The 24190-nt window shown below is 38.5% G+C and overlaps 1 pseudogene; it reads right to left on the bottom strand.

Annotated features, from left to right (window-relative positions):
• Nucleotides 1–21167: 21167 nt before the first annotated feature.
• On the bottom strand, nt 21168–22055 carry LOC138839742 (olfactory receptor 5J3-like; annotated as a pseudogene).
• Nucleotides 22056–24190: the final 2135 nt, after the last annotated feature.

Genomic DNA, 24190 nt, shown 5'->3' with positions numbered 1-24190 from the left:
ATTATTAGCTGGAAAAATGAAATAGGTATTTTCCTATTTCTCTCATTAAGAATAGATAAGGTGGGGCTGGGAAAGTGTCTCAGTGGTAGAGTGCTTGTCTTACATGTGTGAGGCCCTGGGTTTGATTTCTCAGCACCACACAAGCAGAAAAAGCAGGAAGTGGCTCTATGACTCAAGAGATTGAGTGCTAGCCTCAAGCAGAAGAACTGAGGGACAGTGCCAAGGCCCAGAGTTCAGGCCCCACAACCAACAAAAAAAAAGAAAGAAAACATGGTATATATACACAATGGAATTCTATGCCTCCATCAGAAAGAATGGCATTGCCCCATTTGTTAGGAAATGGAAAGACTTGGAAAAAAAATTATATTAAGTGAAGTAAGCCAGGCCCAAAGAAACATAGGTCCCATGGTTTCCCTTATTTGCAATATATAGTATAGGTATGAGTCAAGCGGAAAAGGTCAGATAATGTGATGTTAGGAAAATGAACCCTTAAATATGTATTTTAATGTTTTCGTTTCTTTCATGCATGTGTTTCTAACGCATTTATAAGATTATTTCTTTGTTGCTTTGTATGTCCCTCCCCCACAGTGTAACCCCCGCTTTCACTACATTTGATGTCAGTATAACATGTGGAGGAGATGGGGACAAACAAGTCGTTTAAGGATTCAGGTGGACCTGTTGCAACAATGAGAAGTACAAAATGTCATGTCAAAACCAGCTTTACAATGTCGGTGTGGGGGGGGAGGGGGGTATAATTGGGTGGGGGGAGGGGGGAGGCGGGGAAGGGAGGTGAAGGGTAAACAAAGGAGGAGGCTGCAATGCTTGGTAAGAAATGTATGCATTATCCTGCCCATGTAATTGTAGCCCCTCTGTACAGTATGTTCTCAAATAAAATAAAATTAAATTAAAAAAAAAAAAAAAGAAAAAGAAAAACTTCTTGGTTCTCATATTGGTCAGTGGCAAGGAAAGAATCATATCTCAGATCAAGCCAAAATTCTCTGCCCAATGAGCAGCATCCTCAGTGCAATGGAATTTTTTAAAATCTCAACTTAATTGAGATTATAATCTTGATATTTCTAAGATAGTAAAACATATACCTTTTGCTGGCATAATGAGCAAATTGGGGTATGTATACCACTAAAAATCTAGGGTGAGCATCTTATACTGTTGCTATGAATTGTGTTCCACAGTTGTTTAGGGATATATTTGTACAGTCCTATGGAACAGACTTTATGAATAAAGTACCTTTTATCTGCAAAAAAAAAAAAGAAAGAAAACATGGTATATATACACAATGGAATTCTATGCCTCCATCAGAAAGAATGGCATTGCCCCATTTGTTAGGAAATGGAAAGACTTGGAAAAAAATTATATTAAGTGAAGTAAGCCAGGCCCAAAGAAACATAGGTCCCAAGCTTTCCCTTATTTGCAATAACTAGTATATGTCTGGGACAAGCAGAAACGGTCAGATAAGCTGATGTTAGGGGATATGAACCCCAAGATAAGGACTCAAATTGTTTTTCTTTCTTGCTATTTTTTCTAACATATTTATAAGATGATTTCTTTGTTGCCTTGTATGTCCCTCCCCCACGGTATTACCCCTGTTTTCACTGTATTAGATGTTAGTATAATTTGTGAGGGGAAGGGAAAAAACAAATTGTTTAAATAGGGATAGAGATGGACCATTGCAACAATGAGATGTACAAGACGTTATGTTGAAAAACGAATTTTACAACTTTGGTGGGTGAGGGGGGCGGGATATGGGAGGGCAGGGATGGTAGGGAAAACAAAGAGGAGGAAACAATGCTTGATAAGAAATGGACTCATTACCTTGCCCATGTAATTGTAACCCCTCTGTATTTTCACAATAAAAAACTTAATAATTTTTTTAAAAAAAGAGTAGATAAGGCTGTGGACAGTATACATAAAACCACAATAAAAAGACTGACATGGTTGGATGCCAGTAGCTCACTCCTTTAATCCTAGCTACTCAGGATGCTGAAATCTAAGGATCTAGATTCAAAGCCACCAGGGCAGGGAAGTCTGAGAGCCTCTTATCTCCTATAACCACCAAAAAGGACAGAAGTGGAGCTGTGGTTTAAGTGGTAAAATGCAGCCTTTAGCAAAAAAGGTCTGGGATAGCACCCTGACCTAGAGTTCAAGCTCCAGTACTGGCACACACACACACGCACACACACACACACACACACACACACACACACACACACACACACACACAAACCTGGCATGTGTAGAATAAAAGGACAACAAGTCAGGGACATCAAGAGCCAAAGAGTCGAGGAATGGGATGGCTATTAGTTCCCAAGGTATTCATGTTGCTCTTTAAATGCCAGAGAGAAACATATTGGGGCTTGCCTGTAATCCCAGAACTCAGGTGCTAGAAACAAGTGAATCACAAGTTCTAGAAGTTCGAATTAAGCCTAGGCTACATAACAAAACTGTCTCAAAGAAGTCTTTGACTATTTGATATCTTTACTTGTAGATTTATAGACATTTTCTAGTTACCACAAATAAGGGAAACCATCCAACCTATGTTTCTCTGGGTCTGGCTTGCTTCATTTAATACGATTTTTTTCTAAGTCTTTCCATTTCCATTTTCTTACAAAGAACATCATTCTTTCTTATGAATGAGTAGAATTCCATTGTGTATATATACCACATTTTCTTGACCCATTCGACTGCTGAGGGGCATCTAGGTTGATTGCATATCTTTCCTATAGTAAACAAAGCTGCAATAGGCATGGTTGTGCTGGTAGCTTTACTGTGACCTAGTTTGTGGTCGTTTGGGTAGATACCCACGAGTGGGATTGCTGGGTCTCAGGTTTCAGCACTATATGTAAGGTAAATTAAATAAGTAGGTTTAATTAGGTAGCCAATGGAGAGAACTCCACATGGTATTCACGTAGGAAAAGTTTATTTATTCCGAACTGTCTGCACCCACTGCGCATGGTAGAGAGCACATGGCAGAAAGGGGCAAGCTGCTGTCACACCTCAGTTTAAGTAGGGAAGGAGTGGAGAGAAGGTGCGCCCAGTTTGGAAAGGGAGTATGGCCACACTGGATGCAGATGTGACCTTAGGGTCTGGGACCCTCCCACGGTCTGATGGGAGGCATGACTGGGGATGACCCAGTATGTGACCTCAGAAGATGGGGAGGTGACTGCTTCCAGGTGTGCCAGTTACCTAGGTGATGCAGGTACTGGGCAAAAACAGCCAAGAGGAGGGAGGAGTCCTCCCTGCCTTCCCATGATGGACCTTACATTAGGGAAGGTCTATGTTTAATGTTTAGAGGAACCTAAAGCAGGTGAATTGCTTTCCAGAAGAGTTGAACAAATTTACATTCCCACCAACAGTGTAATAGAGAGCCCTTTTGGGCGCATTCCTGCCAGCATTTGTTTTCTTGATAATGGCCATTCTAACTGGAATGAGGTGGAATCTCAATGTTGGTTTGATTTGCATTTCTTTTATGGTCACAGATGTTGATTGCCATTCTTACTTCTTCTGAGAAGTCTCTCTTTAAGTCTGTAGCACATTTATTTATCTGCAAGTAGATACACTGGATGGTTAAAAAATCACTAGGACAGGATAAATTATACAGGTCTCTAGGCATTTACACAGAGTGCGATCAAAGGAGAATATTCTTAGGAGAGGAACACAAAGGTACAATATCTATGTGCTTCTAATCATATAAAATAACATTTATCAAAATGAACTCGAGGAAAAGGAAACAAGGTTTTTTCCTTTGTTGCTGTTTTTGTTTCCTTTTACTTTTGTCTTGTCTGTTTATGTCTTTGAGAGGTAAGGGGGTCACAGAAATGGAGGGACAAAGGGTGAACAAATACAACAATGATATTCACTAAATACTAGGTTGAAAATGAACTATACGGGGCTGGCATGTTGCTCAGTGGCAAAGCGCTTGCCTAGCAAGTGCAACATTGATCCCCAGTACCAAAAAAAGAAAAGACAAAAAAAAACAGTTTTTAAAAAAGAAAATGAAATCTACAACTTGTAGGTCTGGACACGAGGTAAAAACTGGCAGTGAGGGAGGAAAAGGGTGAGATTGTTCAAAAAATGTTTTCTTTATCTGACTTATGTAACTGTAACTCTGCAGTACATCACCTTTACAACAACAATGAAAATTTTTTATTTAAATTTTATTATAAAGGTGATGTACAGAGAGATTACAGTTATGTAAGTCAGGTAAAGCTTACATTTGCTTTTGAAGAATGTTAACTTCTCCCTCATTTAACCTTTTTTTTTTTAAAAGTTCTTGTCTGGGTAGTATGTAGAGGATCTGGAAACAGAAAACGGATGAGAGAAAGAAAGAGAGAGAGAGGAAGGGAGGGAGGGAGAGAGAGAGAAAATCCTGCTCTCTCAGGTTAAAGGACAAGGAAAGGGGCAACACAAAAAACATCTTTAGATAATAAGCACTTTAGCCACATACTACAGAAAATACTGAAGAAAATCTTTGGCTTCACTTCCGCTCCTGTCAGTAAAGGGCAAGTGCAAGTAAAGAGCTTAGACTTTCTCAATTTGAGTAACAGACAGAAATAAAGGTTAAAAAGAAATGAACAGAACCCCAAAGACATGTGGGACTGTAAAAACACAGTTAGAATTTATATAATCAGAATACCAGAGAAGTGGGGAAATAAGGTAAAACTAAGACTTTGAAGGTTAAAGTAAAAAGTTTGCTTATATCAAGACTAAGAATTACCCAAATTTGGCAGAAGATAAACCAACAGATTCAAGAAATTGAATATTTTATAGAAATCTTAAATACTCTAATTTAATCATGACAAAGTGTCTGAGTATATCGAAATATCATATTACAGCCATAAATGTAAATACTTATTATGGATCAATTAAAAGTTTAGAAAGAAGAGAAGTGAAACTGAAAACAGAAACAACACAGAAAGTCAATGAACAAAATATTGCTTGAAAAAAAACACCCAAACAGATCCTGTTTATTTTCTTGTCATTCATTCTTTTGTGTGCATTAGTTGTACAAAGAGATTAAACTATATCATTGTAAACATGCATATATTATATATTGCTGAGAATATTCATGTAAACTGCATTACCTTTCTCTGCTGCCTAACCCTGTTTTGATCAACAACCTTTATTGAACTTATTTATATATTTATTTATATTATAAAAGTTATGTACAGAGGGATTATAGTTCCATAAGTCAGGTAATGAGTACTTTTTTTTTAAAACAGAATCACTTCTTCCCTCTTTCTCCTAACTTCTTCCCTCCCAAACCCTTTCCCCAAAAGTTGTATAGTTGGTTTTCAGGTGTCTAATATCATTGCTGCATTTGTTCACCCTTTACTCCTCCATTTCTGTGCTCCCCTTTACCTTCCCCCAAATAGATAAACTTATATACAAGACAAACACTATAGAAATATGCTCTCTTCATACATAATTGCAATGTGCTTTGAAATAATTTATTCTCCATCTTTCATTATGTCTCTTCCCTTTGTCCCATCCTTCTAAACAGCTATGATCATGCTGTATGTATATGTAGGTTTCTGCATGTATATTCATCCATGAATATGTATGTCTCCTAGATCTACCTTCTACATATGAGCAAACACACACAACTTTTTGCTTTACAACCTTGGCTTATTTCATTCAACATGATATTTTTTCAATTCTATCCAGTTTCCTGGAGGTGACATGATTTCATTTTTCTTTATGACTGTATAATGTTCTATGGTAGATATGTACCATAACTTCTTTATCCATTCATTTGTTATTAGGCACCTCAGCTTATTAGGTATTTGGAAGAATACTGCAATAAAATAGGCATGCAAATGTCTCATATATTGGTTTATATTTTCAATGTTCCATATCAAACGCTTCAATCTATATTTCCATTGGTTAGTTGGGATCAGAATGTGGTGGGTTTTAACAACAGCTTTATTGAGATATGAGTCACATGCGATAGCATGCATTCATTCATGTTATACAATTCCTAGATGCAACCATACTCACAATCTCATTTAAAACATTTTCAACATCCTCCAAAGAAGCCACAGCCATAATCAATCACTTTCAATTCCCTGTTAGCCCAGCACCCTACAAAGTGACAAGAACCTACAAAGACAGCAATGCCATAAGAAACATAGCAGATCAAACAAAAGACAAAGAAAAAGACAAAGAGGATAGGAGGGATCGTGGGTTTATAAAAGCAAGACTGAAGTCAGGCGCTGGTGGCTCACGCCTATAATCCTAGCTACTCAGGAGGCTGAGATCTGTGGATCACGGTTCAAAGCCAGCCTGGGCAGGAAATTCTGTGAGACTCTTATCTCGAAAAACCACCAGAAAACCAGAAGTGGTGCTGTGGCCTTGAGCTGAGAAGCTGAGGGACAGTGCCCAGGCCCAGAGTTCAAGCCCCATGACCCCCACAAAAAAGACAGAATTTTAGTTATTAAGCATATGTGAATTTAGAACCCTAGTCATCTCATTATATTAAAAATCTCTATGTGGAACAAGAAAGGAGAAATGGGGGCAAGTAAGCTTAGAGAAAGAAGATAGAAATGCAGTTACTGAGATGGAAAAAAAACAAAAATTTTCCTGTCTCTGTTGTACCTAACTCATGGCACTGAATATTAGAAGTCATAACTCGTCCTTGAAACTTAAGGATGGTTCTTCCTTTACCCTGGATTGTAAATATAATTTCCCATCCATATTGTATTGCCTCTATCATCTCCAATCAGGTAGGAAGAAATAGTAGCATCTTATCCTAAGATCTTGCATTTCTGTTTTGGATTTCCCACTCACATGGGCTTCATGATTTGAAAGATGCTTTGCTTCATCAACATTGAGCCTGAAACCAGAGCTTTGCCATCTCAAAGGGTGCTGTGGGACATTACAGGTACTCTTCAGGTAGAATTCTAATTTTACTGACATGTATGTCTTTCTCATAGAACTAAATAGCAAAGCCATCCAAATTTGCCACCTGTTACTGCTCATTTGTATTATATGTTGCTTTTTTGTTCACAGTGTAAATGAAGACCTATTTCCCAGAATCTCTCTTAGGTGCAAATGTTAGCAGTAATGACAACTTTGCATGAATCATTCAGATTGTGAAAATCTTATCTATAAGGAAAACTGAGATCATGTTGTCTTTGAATTAATCAAGGAATGAATTGAAAGATAGTAACTATCATGGAATGTCTACTAGAAGTGTGGGAGATGGAAGAAGGTAGATGTAGGCTATTCGATGATGGTAATTAGTAAGTAGAAAAGAGATAACCATTTGTCCAGATGTTTTTCACTAATGATTCCCAACATGTTCCATGTTAAGACACACTAATTTGTCTAATTTTACTAATTCCCAAAAGTAATATGTGGTTTCTTAAAAGTAATTAAACTAGAATTAAATATTATGATAATCAAACAGGTCTTTAAATGAATTTTACATGATGTGACTTGTTTTTACCCCTTAGGATGACTGCAAATTGTCTGTCCTGACTTTGTGACAACTCATGCTACTACAAACTAAAACCTTCACCAGCTATAGAGGAGAGGACTGAGCCACAATTCTGTCTGACTTTTAAGTTAGTCTTAGGAGTTCAGTTGTAGATGTCTTTTGGTGCAGTCTAATTTATTTCCCAAGCAACATGGCAGCAATCATCAATGCAATGTCATTACTAGCCTGCATGTTTCACTTTCTATTCCTCAGTTTCTGTTCCTGACTTTATCTGTAGTGCTTATCCTTTCTCCAACCTGGTCTGCAATACTGGTTCTCCTATGTAACTTAGAACCTCTTCCTTTGCTTTGTATCCATACACATACTTCAGCTTTACCATCTGAAGTAGAATGTCTGCTTCAGGACAAGTTTTTCTATCCCCAGCTTCTCCCATCCCTGCTCACAGACTGTGCTGGGGAGTCAGAGTGGTTGGCTGGTCCTTACTTCATGAATCCCATCCTTGGGATGTACACTCACTGAGCAAGAATGGACTGATTTCAGGGTTCTACATGAGAGCAATCTGCATAATGACACATCATAATCTGAGGACCAATATTCAGCAAAAATGATCAGAATTGCTGCCATTTCTCCTTTCCATGTGTTCAATTAAAATTTCATTTAAAACCATTGTGTTCATGTGAGATCTCATCACAAGAGGCAATTCTTCTTCCCAGTGATTTTATTTAGCTCCTATTTATGCACTTCATAAGATACAGTCACATCTCAAACTGTGTGTTTCACTCTTGCTTTGAGCACATTGATAGAAGCTATTGTTAGCTATATGTTCTTTCTATTAGCCTTTTCAAAGTTCTTTGTTAACAATTAGTCATGAAAGTTCATCCATACACTGTGTATTATGCAAGTATTAAATTCAAGAGGAAGAAGTTTTTGACGTTCATACTTTTCCTAATATATTTTAACAGAAAAGAACAGGCTAGAAAATAGCATTACATTATAGTTCTGTTAGAAGTAACATTCACAGACACACCTATTCATGTATTTAAAATCAGTGAAAGGGTGTACATTAAATACTAACATTAGTTGCCTCTAGCTGCTGAGATTGATGGATTATGTGTATCTCTTTATATTTTCCATTCCCTCAACAATGAGGATGTGATTCCATCATAACCAAGAAAAGGTAATTTTAAGTGACTCAATTAGTTAATCAGGTCAACCAGTGTGTGCAAAAGGTGACAAGCTTTCCTGAAGAGACATTAACATCTTTATTGTTGTTGTGAATTGAGGTTGCAAAAACATCGGAACAGATCTCTAAGAGTAAAAAGAAAGCAAGTGGGAAGTTAATAAGTTTGCACGTCATTTTACAAACTAACTTTCAAAAAAGGTAAACTCAATTTCTATCTGATTTATCAAGTGCTTAATCATTTCTTACTCCAGAGTCCATACTTCACACTTCCAGACAGAAATGACCATGTGATATCCTTTTTTATTCCCCCCCCCCGTGCTATTCCACACTGCCATTGAACAAACAATGTATTTATAGACACAGTGTGTACCCAGAAAATGTTTGCAGATGGATTTCCACATTTCTGTTTTTCAATAATCCCAGCCTGGTCAGTTTTTCGGAATTATACACGATGCCTTTACAGAAACTTTCTTTTTAGCAGTTCCGGGGGCTTCAAATCTGGGCCTAGGTGCTGTCCCTGGGCTTCTTTGTGCTCAAAGCTAACTATGTAGCACTTGAACCACACCACCACTTCTGGCTTTTGTGAGTACTTTATTGGAGATCAAACTCTCACAGATTTTCCTGCCTGGGCTGGCTTCAAGCCTCAATCCTCAGATCTCAGCTTCCTGAGTAGCTAGGATGACAGGTGTGAGCCACCAGCACCTGGCTCCAGAAACATTTTTTCTCTTCCTACTATCCTTACTTAAGGCACCCATCCTAGACCTTCAGCAGAGCAGACAAAAGACCTCAGCTATTTTCAAAATCTAGTATCTGTTCCCTTACAGAAAATTTCAGGTTCCAGCCAGCCAATCTTTCTGACAAATTGGAAATTGGTTGGTAGTTCAGTTAAGATCTAGGATGCCAAGGAGGAGTTTTCCAACATGAATAGGATGTACCTGATTCAATAGCTCTAACTGGATGGCAAGAAAAAGTGTCAGCCCTGAACTACATGCACTCTTTTGGTTCTTTGTTTGTTTTTTATTGGTCATGGGGTCGTTGAACTCTGGGCCTGGGCGCTGTCCCTCAGCTCTTCAGCTCAAGGCTAGCACTCTACCACTTGAGCCACAGCTCCACTTCTGGCTTTTTTCTTTTTGCTTATGTGGTGCTGAGGAATCGAACCAAGGGCCTCGCGCATGCAAGGCAAGCACTCTACCACTGAGCCACCTCCTCAGCCCCCACAGCCACCCTTTTGTACAAAAGCTGTACACACAACCATCTAGATTCTGCTGATCAGTCTTTGAGGCTGTAGGATCTTGTCCTTGGTCCCTGTGGAACTGTCATCCTTACCCATTTCCCCAGGCCTCTGAGTCCAGCCTGAGGACAGATTCCAACTGAGATCAGTGAGCCTGAGCTTAGGGACTGTTTGTCTCCCTAGGCTCCAATGATTAGAGAACCCTTAGCCAGAAGCTGCTCTGAGCACCACCGCCTAGGGCAGGGCCAGCCGGGGGGATTCCAGTGCACAACAGCTGAAGCAATCCACACCAGAGTGAAGGGACTGCAGCCAACCAGGGTGTGAGGAGGGGGAGATGGATCTGTGCTTAGAGACCCCTGGAAAACAAGGCTCAGCTTGTCCTGCAGCTCTCATCAGCAGATGCACACAGGTCAGCATTTGTCATCTTGTGTTACCTGAGGGGACAGAAATGCCGTTTTACTTCATAGACCCCTACCACCTCCCCTTCTACCGGCTGCCACTGTCCCTCTACCCTCTAAAAAGGACCAGTCTAGACTCCACTGGTTTAGCATCTTGCTCAGACTCCAAGTCCTTTGATCATGCACCTAGGGGCTGATGATGGAATACCAGGACTGATAGGGAAATTCCAGAAATCCCTGTAGATGTTGGATCATTTCCATTGATCCAATAACTAAGAACCACTATATATGAGACAATTAAGATATTCTGCCATATGATCATATAAAATTATATTTATCAAAATGAACTCTTAAGAAGTGTAGTTGTGGAGGTGGGAGGGAAGGGATGGTGGGGAAAAACAAAGGAGGAGGTAACAATGCTTGATAGAAAATGTACTCATTACCTTGCTCATGTAACTGTAACCCCTCTGTACAGTATTTTTACAATTAAAAAACATAAAAACTAGTTTAAATAAACAAAGGAAGACAGTTTAAAAAAGAAATGAAAACATTTGTTCTCTGTACCTGTTGTCTTATATGTAAGTTTATGTTTTGGGGAGGGTAAGGTGGAGTACAGACATGGTGGGACAAAGGATGAACAAATGCAGCAGTGATACTCACTAGACACTATGTTGAAAATGAACTGTACAAATTGTGAGGGTGAGTTGGGAGAGAAAAACTGGGAGAAAGTGAAGGAAGGGGTGACACTGTTCAACCAGAAATGTACTCATTACCTGGCTTATGTGACTGTAACCCAAGCACCTTAACAATAATAATTTTTAAAAAACACATTCTGCCAAGAAGTGGACTATTGGGGAAACAGTATAACTAGATTTGCAGTACTGGTTTCCATGAAGCCATGAGCCTTCCTATCCAGTTTTTCCCTTGTCTCTGTCCTGATCTGCTGCTTGTTTATATAAGATTCCTCTGAATATAGATTTCTGTCACTTTCCTTATGAATCGGTTTACTAACAAGTACAGGGGCAAACTGAATACTAGATAAACCAATAGTAGAAATGCAAAATGTTATATACACTGTGAACTTTATTCAGATCCCTGCGGCCTAACTTGATAGTCTTGAGCTCAGTGGGTCAGGCTCTGAATTTTGTGAACAAAAATAAATATACCCAGTGACATAGGGCTGCAATCACTCAGTTTGTACTACAGATCAAGTGGGGATCCCTTAATCCTGAGAGGCCACTGGAGACTAAGTCTGGTAATGTGTTGTATAAACTAGGTAAATGCCATAAGAGTATGTCTGCAGCAGACCCTAACTAAACAAAACTTGATTCTTGTATTGGAAATCTGAAAAAAGGTAGAATTCTAGAAAGTATAAATGAGAATGTGAGACAGAATTGAATATATAGCATGTCTGGGTGCTATTCTAATCAATGCAAATGTGTCAACTCTTTCAATACTCACACTACATTTAAGAGATAGGTTATCTTATTGTCCCTATTTTGCAAGTTAGAACACGAACAGAAAAAAAAGGTTAACTTGTCTAGGATCATAAAATTAGGAAATGAGGAAAGTGGTTCTAGGAGTCTGCCAGTTAGATTTCAGAGTGTGGTGGTGGTGGTGGTGGTGGTGGTGGTGGTGGTGGTGTGTGTGTGTGTGTGTGTGTGTGTGTGTGTGTGTGTGTGTGTGTGTGTGTGTGTTGTGCTGGAATCAAACACAGAGCCTCAGTGCTCTTCCACAGAGGTGCATTACTAGTTCAGAAAATTGTTATTCTGAACCAGAATGCTTTATTTCCTAAAAAAGATGAAAGAAAACTTGCCTCTGTAAGCAGGGCTCGCTTCATAAGCATATGGTCAGGGCATTGATACAGGTCCCTGAGCTAGGAGTTCAACATTACTGTCATGATATTTTTGGTAATTTGAATGTTTTTTTAAGTGAAACACAAAATTTAATGTGATGATTTTGTATGCACTGAGAGTATTTGATAGAATTCAGACCTGAATCAAGAAAATGTGGCATATACATACATATATATATATATATATATATATATATATATATATATATATATATATATATATATATATATAAATTCTTTTACTCCATCAGAAAAAATAACACCGCCCATTTGTTAGGAAATGGAAAGACTTGGAAAAAATTATATTAAGTGAAGTAAGCCAGGTCCAAAGAAACATAGGTTCCATGGTTTCCCTTATTTGCAATAACTAGTATATGTCTAAGACATGCAGAAAAGTTCAAAAGCTATGTATATATGACCATATAAGATGAGGGTAAGAGAAATGAACCCCAATATAGGGACACAAAAGGTTTTCTCTTTCTTGCTATTGTTTTTAATGTACTTATAAACTACTATGTGATTTTTTTTTGTTTTTCTCCCATGGTATAACCCATTTCCAATGTATTTGATTCTGGTGCCCTGCATCTTGTATATACATTTTGCTAATTTGGGGAGGTGAAGGGAAATTACAAAATGCTGGAATAAGGATACAGCCTGACCCATTGTAACAATGAGATGTTCAAGACACTATGTTGAAAACAAACTTTACAACTTTGGCAAGGGGGAGGGAGGAGTTGGGGAGGTGGGGAGGGAAGGGACAGTAGGGGAAAAACAAAGGAGGGGATAACAATGCTCAGTAGAAAATGTAGTCATTACCTTATTCATGTAACTGTAACCTTTCTGCATAGTATCTTTACAATAAAAATATATTTAATGAAAATAAAATAAGAGTAAACACAAGAACATTATAACAACAACGACAACAAAACAGAATTCAGTCCTGGTTTGGTCCATTTCCCAAACTCCCTGGGATCTTGACTTTTCACTCTCTGACCCTTTAGAATCAATGACCTTATATCACCTTTTATAAACTTCCCTCCTCATCCCAACCACTGACTACTGCATCTCTCTACTTGTAGGGGCCTAAGCAAGTAACACAAGGAAGATTAAGCTCAGACACTGCAAAATCTTATGGTTAGACATACTAACAGCTACCCAAGACACAGAAGGTCAGTATCATATTGCCTTTTGTAGGTGACTCAGTAGTGCCTACGGCATGACTCACCTGAATCCAGGTACCTGGTACATCCTAGGAAGAAATTAAAATAACATTAGTGTATAGAAAAAGCCTGTTTATAGAAAGCGGATTTTCATGGATAGACTTCCTCCTCCCTGTCTAAGGTATATTGCATCTGTCCAGCAGGTGATAGGGTATATGTCCTGAATCATGGGACAGTGTCATTGGACATCTATGACAGTCTGCACCTGCCTCACAAGCAACCTTGTGCCTGAAAGGGTATGGAATTAAGCAGTAAATTTAAAACACCATGAAACACTATAGAAAAAAGGAAAAGACTTTGTATTTCAGTAGCTTCAGTAGAACTTTTTCCTACTGCTTGAAAAATGGGTATATATATATATATATATATATATATATATATATATATATATATATACTTTGCACTAGATATAAAAGTTATACAGGCAGCCGGGCGCTGGTGGCTCACGCCTGTAATCCTAGCTACTCAGGAGGCTGAGATCTGAGGATCGCGGTTCAAAGCCAGCCCGGGCAGGAGAGAGCGTGAGACTCCTATCTCCAATAAACCACCAGAAAACCGGAAGTGGCGCTGTAGCTCAAGTGGTAGAGCGCTCGCCTTGAGCTGAAGAGCTGAGGGGCAGCGCCCAGGCCCAGAGTTCAAGCCCCACGACCGACAAAAAAAAAAAAAAAAGTTATACAGGCAGTCCTCACTTTAAGGACTGTTCATTAATAAAGTATTTTGGTATACTCCAAAGCCTATCAGATTCTTGGTAGAAATGACAACAGCTGATGAATTTGTACCTTTCTCTAGCTTTTCTGGGACTGTTTATGAGGAGAGAGACTTTGGCATGTCAAGGAAATAGATGGCAAGTTTGTATTTGCTGTTCAAACTGATAAGGCCCACATAATCCTGTATTCCCAGCTGTATTGAGGATTATACCACATAAAAGGATTTAAATAGACAGTACTCTAGGGTTATGAATCAGGAAAGCTGAATTCCAGTTCTGCCTCTGTCAGTGACTGAGTAATCACCATACATTACTTTTCCTTAGGGACACTGTGAAAAATAACAGGTTTCTTTAACCTAGTGTTTTCCATCATTGAATTTCTGGAGAGGTTCCTCAAGGAAGAACAAGTAAGAGCCAGGTAGGGTATGTATCAGACTTCCTTCATTCAAACATTTTAATTTTCTTGTTTGTTTGTACTTTTGGTTTGCACTGATAATCAAGTATTCCAATTACTAAGAACTTAATAATCTGTCAGACTAAAGGAAGATACTCTTAGAGGAGGAACCTAAAGGTATAACCTCCTCACTCTAAGCATCACATAGTGAGAACATAGGAAGATATTCTTAGGAGAGGATCACAATGGCTCAATAGCTATGTGCATACGAACATATAAAATTATGGTTATCAAAATGGACTCCAAAGAAATGGAAGTGAGGATTTTTTTAAATTTTGGTTTATGCTAACATAAAGCTAATATACAGAAGGGTTACAGTTACGTAAGTAAGGCAATGAGGACATTTCTTGAACAGTGTTACCCTCTCCCTTGTTTTCTCCCACTTTCCCTCCCCCTCAACTCTCCTCCCACCAAGTTCATTTCCAACATAGTGTTTTGTGAATATTGCTGTTGCATTGATTCATTTTGTCCTTTGTATCACCATTTTGTTATATCCCTACCCTTCCCCAAATCAGAGAAATGTATATGCAAAACACAAGCTACCATAATCAAAGGCAGTGGAAATGAAAAAAGAAATAACTTCATACAATACATTAAAAAAACTCTTGTTTCCATATCTTGGAGCTCATTTTGATTAGCATCATTTTATATGGCCATGTGTACATAGCTATTGATCACCTGTGATCCTCTGCTAGGACTATGCTAGACATATACTAATTAGTATGGATGAAGGAAACTATGGAGCCTATGCTTCTTTGAGTCTGGCTTACTTCATTAATATGATTTTTTCCAAATCTATTTTCTTATGAATGGGGTGTGGTCATTCTTTCGGATGGAAGCATAGAAATTAAAATGGATTCAAGGAAGTGGTAAAACCTCCCATGTAGCTGGTTTGGGAGTATTAACATTGTGAAAATGGCAATGCTGCCAAAAGCTTCTACAAATTCAACGCAACACCCACCAATATCTAAACATCATTCTTTTTTTTATTGTGAAAATACTGTACAGAAGGGTTACAATTTATGGGCAAGATAATGAGTACATTTCTTATCAAGCATTGTAGCCTCCTCCTTTGCTTTTCCTTCCCATCCCTTCCCATCCTTCCCCCGACCCCCACCTAATTTACCTCCTCCCCCCACCAAAGTTGTAAAGTTCGTTTGGACATAATGACTTGTATATCTCATTGTTGCAGTGGGTCCACCTGTATCCCTATTTAAATGGTTTGTTTTTTCCCTTCCCCTCCACAAATTATACTGCCCACAAATACAGTGAAACCAGGGGTTATACAGTGGGGGAGGGACATACAAAGCAACAAAGAAATAATCTTATAAATTTTTTAGAAACAATTTCATGAAAGAAAAAAAACATTTGAATGCATATCTTAGGGTTCATTTCCCTAACATCAACTTATCTGCCCTTTTCTGCTTGACTCAGACTTATACTAGTTATTGCAAATAAGAGAAACCATGGGACCTATGTTTGTTTGGGCCTGGCTTACTTCACTTAACATAATTTTTTCCAAGCCTTTCCATTTCCTAACAAGTGGGACAATGTCATTCTTTCTGATGGAGGCATAGAATTCAATTGTGTATATATACCACATTTTCTTGATCCATTCATCTATTGAGGGGCATCTGGATTGGTTCCATATCTTAGCTATGGTAAATAATGCTTCAATAAACATAGTTGTGTTGGTAGTTTTAGTGTGGTCTTGTTTGTGATCATTCGTGTAAATGCCCAAAAGTAGGATTGATGGGTCATAGGGGAGCTCGATATGGAGTCTTTTGAGGAACCTCCATACTGCTTTCCAAAGTGGTTGAACAAGTTTACATTCCCACCAACAATGCAGTAAGGTTCCCTTCTGTCCACAACCCCTCCAGCATCTGTTGTTATTAGAGTTCTGGTTTATAGCCATTCTAACTGGGGTGAGGTGGCATGTCAATGTTGTTTTGATTTGCATTTCTTTTATGGCTAGGGAGGTTGAGCATTTCTTCATGTGTCTATTGGCCATCATTCTTTACTCTTCAGAGAAGTTTCTCTTTAAGTCTTTAGCCCACTTATTTATTGGGCAGTTGTTTCTTTGAGGATTTGTTGTTGAGGGATTTAATTTTTTCAGTCTTTGAGGATTTGTTGTTGAGGGATTTAATTTTTTCAGTTCCAGGTATATTTTAGATATGAGACCCTTGTCCATTGTATGGCTAGTGAAAATCTTCTCCCAAGACATGCGCTTCCTATTGATCTTGCTAGCTATATCTTTTGCCATGCAGAAGCTCTGCAGTTTTATGCAATCCCATTTGTCCAACCTTTCTTTGATTTGTTGTGTTTCTGGGTTTCTATTAAGAAAATTTTGGCCTGTGCCAAGGAGCCCTAGAGTTTCCCTTATTCCTTCCTGTAATGTTTTCGTGGTGTCTGCTTTGACTTTGAGGTCTTTGATCAATTTGGAGTTGATTCTGGTGCAGAATGATATATAGGGACCTAGCTTTAGTTTAACCAATTTTGGTTAAACTACAGGTGTTTAACCAATTTTGCCAACCCCATTTACTGAAGAGGCTGTCTTTCTACCATTCTACTTTTTTAGCTAACTTATTGAAGATTAGGTGGGTATCGGTCTGTGGGTGCATTTTTGGGTCTTCAGTTCTATTCCATTGGTCCTGAGGTCTGTTCTTGTGCCAGTACCAAACTGTTTTGATTACTATGACATTTTAGTAGAGTTTGACGTTTGATATTAATATTCCTCCAGCACTGTTCTTTCGGCTAAGGATTGTTTTTCCTCTTTGGGGTCTTTTATTGTTCCATATGAATTTTAGGGTTGCTTCTTCTTTTTAATTGAAGAATGAAGTTGGAATATTGATAGGTATCACATTAAATTTGTAGACAGCTTTTGGCAGTATTGCCATTTTCACGATGTTAATCCTCCCAATCCAGGAGCATAGGAGGTTTTTCCATGTCCTAAGTTCTGCTTTAATTTCTTTTTTTAGGTTTTTAAAGTTTGCATCATAGAGGTCCTTTACTTCTTTAGTTAACTCCTAGGAAGTTTATTTTTGTGAGGCTATTACAAAAGGAATTGCTTTCCTGATAAAATCATATTTGTAAAAGAAACTTCATAACCCATCATTCTTAATTCTCTCTGAGTCCACTTACCTCTGGCTTCTGATCTGGAGAGTCCCTAACCTTTTGTTCCACAAAAAGATGATTCCTTATTTGAGAAAGAAATCTGCCATTTTCTATTGCCAGAGAATAGAAAAAAGCAAAAATCCATTGAGGGACATGGGATTGAAGTCAGTGGTGAAGTGAAAGTAAAGTAAATGAAGGAAAAGCAGTTTAGCTTCCCTACTGTGGAGTGACGAGAACCATCCACAAAACCCTGAGGGGAAGCTAAAATCTGATACTCCTGAAGGTAAGAGTTTCTATTTTGTCTTCATTACACAACAGGATATAACAATGCCCATTGGAGAAAGTGGACTGAATAAGAAAAGTTGTGAGTGAATTTCAATGCTATAATGTGTTTTGAACCTTTACTAAGGCTATTAGAATGTATGTTAGACCAGTGGTTGGAGATGAGGAAATTAGCCTGACATGCCTCTACTTCCAAAGGGTTTCAGCCTAACTGCAAAATAGAAATTCAGAAAAATGCTGCGAATTTTATTAAACAGCCAAATATCCTAAGGTATAATAATAACATGCAAAATGAATGGAAAGAAAGAATCTGACTCTTATTTCTCCCTGAAACATCAAGTAAAGCTACCTGAAAAAGAAGTTGGGATTTACAGTTTTGACTATAAAGATTGGTTGGACTTAGGGAACGGTGATATTTATATGCTGTATTAGGAGTTTGAAATTTATTTCACTCACAAAGGGTGACACAGAAAGGTTTTAAGCTGTGAAGGATGAGAGAGGACTGCTGTGATTGGACCTGCATTTAACCACTATGGTCATGTGAAACAGATTTGATATAATCCAGGGTAGATTCAGGAAGAAAGGATATGAGACCAGCTAATCCCAGCCCCCCCCCAACAAAAAACAGAACGAAAAAATAAGAGAGAATCATATCTTGGATCTTTCACAGTGCTAGGGGAAGTGAAAAAGGCGCTAATCCAAGAAGCATTTGGAAGAGGGAATTAGTAGAATTGGTTCATGATTGAATGCAGGGAGTTGAGGAATTGACTCGGGTTTGGGGCTCAAAAACCTGCGTGATATAATTCACTTGGATGGGACATGGGAAGAAGAAGAGAAGGTTTAGAAAGGGTGCAATTTTGAAATGTAAAGGTTTCAACTGCCTCAGGTACAGGTTCCAGTTGGCAGCTGCATACATACATATGGATCTGGAGCTCTAGGGAAAATGGCTTTCACGTGGCTATGCAGTAATCCCAACAACAGCTGTTAAAACCATAGGGTTTGGATGTTCATGGTTGATGGCTACTATGGCTACACAGTTTCTTGGACTAGAGGTCAAAAATTACACTGTTCTTGGAGTCCATGGATTGTATGTGATTGTAGATGTAGATAAATCATACTTTGGTTTTGTTATTGTTGTTGGTGTGGGTTTCCTCTGTTTCTTTTGTTTTACAGACACGGTCTTAGCTATGTAGCCAAGGCTGGCCTCAATGCTTCACTCTATTTTTGGTTTTCTTTTAACCTTGGCCTAATTTGATTATCTCTTCCCACTGGTTGCTAGATTTAGGTTACTTTCTACTTTCTATGCTTAGTTTCTTCTCTATAAAATGAAAATATATTAAACGCTTATATATTTTAGACATAGGACAGTAAGGTTTTATGGATCATTTTTTTGTGCTAGGATTGTGCTCAGAGCTTCATGCATGCTAAACACATAAATGCTCTATCATTGATTTACAATTGCAGTCCATTAGTCAACATGTTTGGGTAGGATAACAATATCCATGAATTTGTTACATTATTATAAATTCTGATGAATAGCCATGGATTAGTGAATTAATTAGGGGATGTACTTATACTTGCATTGCCTATTGGGCATACATTAAAAAATGACAATGTCTGTTACATTGTTCGGTCAAAATTTACATATTCACTAAAAATCACATACAAAAAAAGTACAGCTGCAATTTGAGACTGGAGATCCCAATAAGAAATTATCAATTGTGTCTTTAATACATTCTCTTCAAATTCTAATTTGAAAACCCATTCCTTTTTTGGCTGATTATCATTGTGTTTAAAATGTATTTATGGGGGCTGGGAAGGTGGCTCAGTGGTAGAATGCTTGCCTTGCATGCCTGAGGCCTTGGGTTCAATTTCTCAGAACCACATAAGCAAAAAGAAAAAGCCTATCTAGTATATGATTGAGTCAAGCAGAAAAGGTCAGATAAGGTGATGTTAGGAAAATGAACCCTAAGATATGTATTCAAATGTTTTTTTTCTTTCATGCATTTGTTTCTAACACATTTATAAGATTATCTGTTTGTTGCTTTGTATGTCCCTCCTCCACAGTATAACCCCTGCTTTCACTGTATTTGATGTTGGTATAATTTGTGGAGGGGAAGGGGAAAAACAAGTCGTTTAAATAAGGATACAGGTTGACCCATTGCAACAATGAGAAGTACAAGTTGTCATGTCGAAAATGAGCTTTACAACTTTGGTGGTTGGGGGAGGATTGGATGGGGGGACGGGGGGAGGCTGGGAAAGGATGGGAAGGAGAAACAAAGGAGGAGGCTACAATGCTTGATAAGAAATGTACTCATTATCTTGCCCATGTAATTGTTACCCCTCTGTACAGTATTTTCACAATAAAAAATAAATAAAAAAAGAAAAAAGCCAGAAGTGGTGCTGTGGCTCACGTGGTAGAGCGCTAGCCTTGAGCTGAAGAGCTGAGAGACAGAACCCAGGCCCAGAGTTCAGGCCCCACGACTGGACCCCCAAAAAATGTATTTATGGCAAACTCAATAATTATACCTAATAACTCCTGTATAAAAACACAGCAATTGGGGCTTGGAAGGTAGCTCAGTGGTAGAGCGCTTGCCTTGCATGCCTGAGGCCCTGGATTAGATTCCCCAGCACCACATAAGCAAAAAGAAAAAAAGCCGGAGGTGGCGCTGTGGCTCAAGGGGTAGAGCGCTAGCCTTGAGCTGAAGAGCTGAGGGACAGCGCCCAGGCCCTGAGTTCAGGCCCCACGACAGGACCCAAAAACAAAAACAAAAACAAAAACACAGCAATTCGAGTCTTCTGAGTCCTTATAAAAGAGTTAGACTGAAATTCAGTTCAAAGTGCACCAAATAAATTCATGATGTAAGCACATGTACAGGGTAGTAAGGTTATTGTATCTCAGTTACCATCCATTCTTTCTTCTGTAATTTTTATGAAATTATGTATGTTTTAACTTTCTTGATATGTTGGCGTTAGTTTAACTTCTATCCAATACTATCATACATACAGGTTCAATGGTCAGATTAGCAAATTTATTTGCACAAAATTACATATTTTCTTCTTCAATATTTCTCATCAGGAAGTGCATATTATTTTGTTCATATAATTTCCCTCTGTTCCTCTAAACTGCCAGAGCAATTGAATTCTTCCTAACAAGGTTTCATTTGTAGGCAAAGGAAACACTGAATAAAACGTGAGCAAGTCTTTATTAGACCTATTATATTCTTGAGGTACACAGCAGAAGATCAGAGGTTATATCTCAATAATTTTAGTAGGCAGCTTTCACTTCTTGATTTCTCAAACTATATATGAGAAGATTTAGCATGGGAATCATCATTGTGTAAAACACTGAGAGCATTTGATTTCCAGCCTTGGAGCCATGTTGAGAGTGCTGTAAGTAAGTGTACATACTTGTCCCATAGTATAGGCCAACAGCAGTCAAGTGGCAGGCACAGGTGGAGAAGCCCTTCTGTTTTCCAGAAGATGAGGGAATTCCCAGGATAGTCACAAGTATCGATATGTAAGAGACAAAAATCACCACAATACAAGTTACCAGGGCAAATCCTCCACATCCAACAACCAGCAACAGCCAGGGGTTTGAACAAGCCAGTGCTTACAGTGGGGGAATATCACAGAAGAAGTGTGGGATGCCATGTGGTTGGCAGAATGATAGTTGTGTGATGGAAGTTGTTACAGCAACAATATTAACTAACCCACCAAGGTAGCATACTACTACCATGCGGAGACAATGTTTTTTTGACATGATGGTAGAGCAGTGGATGACAGATGGCTGTATAGCGGTCATAGGCCATGGAAGCCAAAATATTGCATTCAGCAGAGGCAAAGATTATAAACAAATCATTTGAGTCACACATGCAAAGAAAGGAATAACTTGCAGTTTAGATAACAAACTTTCCAAAGTCTTAGGGGTTGTAATGGAAGAGAAACAGAAATCAAGGAAGGACAGATTAGAGCGGAAAAAGTACATGGGAGTATGGAGGCGGGGACTTACCCTAATCAGGACTACCAAGCCTAGGTTCCCCAATACAGTGACCACATAAACAATAAAGAAGACTCCAAGTAGCAGGACTGCAAGCTGAGGATTATCAGTCATACCAAGAAGGATAAATCCAGTATCTATAGATGAATTCTCCATTGGCACAAGCTGAGAATAATTCTTGACTTTTAAAAAAACTTTTTGGATATCCTTGAAGTGAAAATAAAATAAGAGAAAATTGGATGATGTAAGACAGCCGCATTGGAAGCATATGCCACTATCCAATGTGTCCCATCATCTACAACTCACATTAAATCATTAACAAATACCATTTGAAAATGCACTTTCCAAAGTATATCATAGAAGATATAAGGGCTGAAGAAAAGAGAGAAGGAAAAAATGAGGAAAAAATTAGATAAGAAGGAAAATAAAGACCCAGGAGCTAGAAGTCATTTGCTACTAGTTGAAGAAATTAGTAAATGAGGGTTTGTGCTCTTTACCAATGCACAACTACACATGCTTAGAAATTCATGCTGTAACAATTCATCTTATTCTCTCGTCCTCTAAAAACCATGCCCAATCCTTGCAATGCTTAGTGTTTAACTGGCATTTAATTCACTAAATGTTGGTCAAATTAATCAAATGATAAATTGTTTTGAAAAATCAATGAATAAATTATTGTAGTGAAAAAACATGCCCAAAGAATTATGTGGATTGAAGCAATAATATATGTCAATTAATTTGACCTTCACAGATGATCTCTCCTCATATCTTCACTGTTTTTCAGAGTATTTCTGACACATTAGAAGTCACTATTATTCATAATTTGTGTTGGTGAGCAGAAGATTTTCCAAGACTATAACCATCTCTTCAATGGACAATTATTGCAAAATCTGAATCTCCTAAGTGACTATAAGAACCAGAGATCAAGCTTGAAGATAGTCACTTGGACCCCTAAAAGAGCAATCAAAGAAGGACCAAGGATTAATTCAACTTTAGGATAATCATCACTTCATTGGTTCCTTTGATAGTGCTTATGGAAAAGGGAACATAGATCTAAAATTAACTGTGACTTTCACAAGGGCTGAGTGAGAAGCTATATCCCAGCAAAGGACCAAGTATTTAAACACCTGTAACCATGTGGCACTGACTAAGTGCATGGCTTTTGATGCTGTTCCTGTACTCACAGACTGTCTCAGAGGCTAGCACTGACCAAAGAAGAGTTGTATTCAGCTCAATCTCTATTTGTAGAATTTAACTGACTCTCAATCTCTCTGGATCACTGTACAGCTATTGGTGAGAGGTGTCTAGAAAAGATTTCTGTATTTACCTAGAGGCTGAACAAAGAGAACTGTGAAGAGCTATCTCAACCTTGATTAAAACAGAAAGTCATGGAACTTAAAATATAGTTCTGTGGAAGAGCCCTTTTCTAGCATGTACAGGGCCCTGAGTTTGATCCCCAGTACAACAGTAATGAAAAAATAGTCATACACTATGGTATAATTTAGTGGCAGAGCAGTTACCTAACATGTATGAAGACCTGAATTCCATGCATGACATTGGCATTGGCATTACAAGAAAGAAAGAAAGAAAGAAAGAAAGAAAGAAAGAAAGAAAGAAAGAAAGAAAGAAAGAAAGAAAGAAAGAAAAATGTGAGCAAGCTGGGCACCGGTGGCTCATGCCTGTAATCCTAGCTACTCATGAGGCTGAGATCTGAGGATTGTAGTTCAAAGCCACCCTGGCAGCAAAGTCCATGAGATTCTTATCTCCAATAAACTACCAGACAAACTGGAACAGGTAGAGTGCTAGCCTTGAGCTAAAGAGCTGAGGGACAGTGCCCAGGCCTAGAGTTTAAGCCCCATGACTGACAAAAAAAGAAAGAAAAGAAAGGATATAAAGAAGAAAAGATACAAAAGAAGGGAAGCTCATGCTCATTTCAATAATCAAAAAATACAAATTTTGGGGGCTAGGAAGGTGGCTCAGTGGTAGAGCGCTTGCCTTGCATGCATGAGGCCCTGGGTTCAATTCCTCAGCACCACAGAAGCAAAAAGAAAAAAGCCGGAAGTGGTGCTGTGGCTAAAGTGGTAGAGCACTAGCCTTGAGCTGAAGAGCTGAGGGACAGCGCCCAGGCCCAGAGTTCAGGCCCCACAACTGGACCCCCCCCAAAATACAAATTTTACTGGGTGTCATACTACATATATATAATACCAGATCAAGAGGATTAGAAATTTTAGTCTAACCTGATAGACATGCAATTTCCAGGTCAATCCAGGCTATTTAATGAGACATTGTCT

Source organism: Dipodomys merriami, unplaced genomic scaffold (genome assembly GCF_024711535.1).
Source record: "Dipodomys merriami isolate MVZ:Mamm:240054 unplaced genomic scaffold, mDipMer1.0.p SCAF_3, whole genome shotgun sequence".
Lineage (NCBI taxonomy): Eukaryota > Metazoa > Chordata > Mammalia > Rodentia > Heteromyidae > Dipodomys > Dipodomys merriami.
The sequence above is the reverse complement of the archived record's forward strand: the minus strand, read 5'-3'. Positions and strand labels throughout refer to the sequence as shown.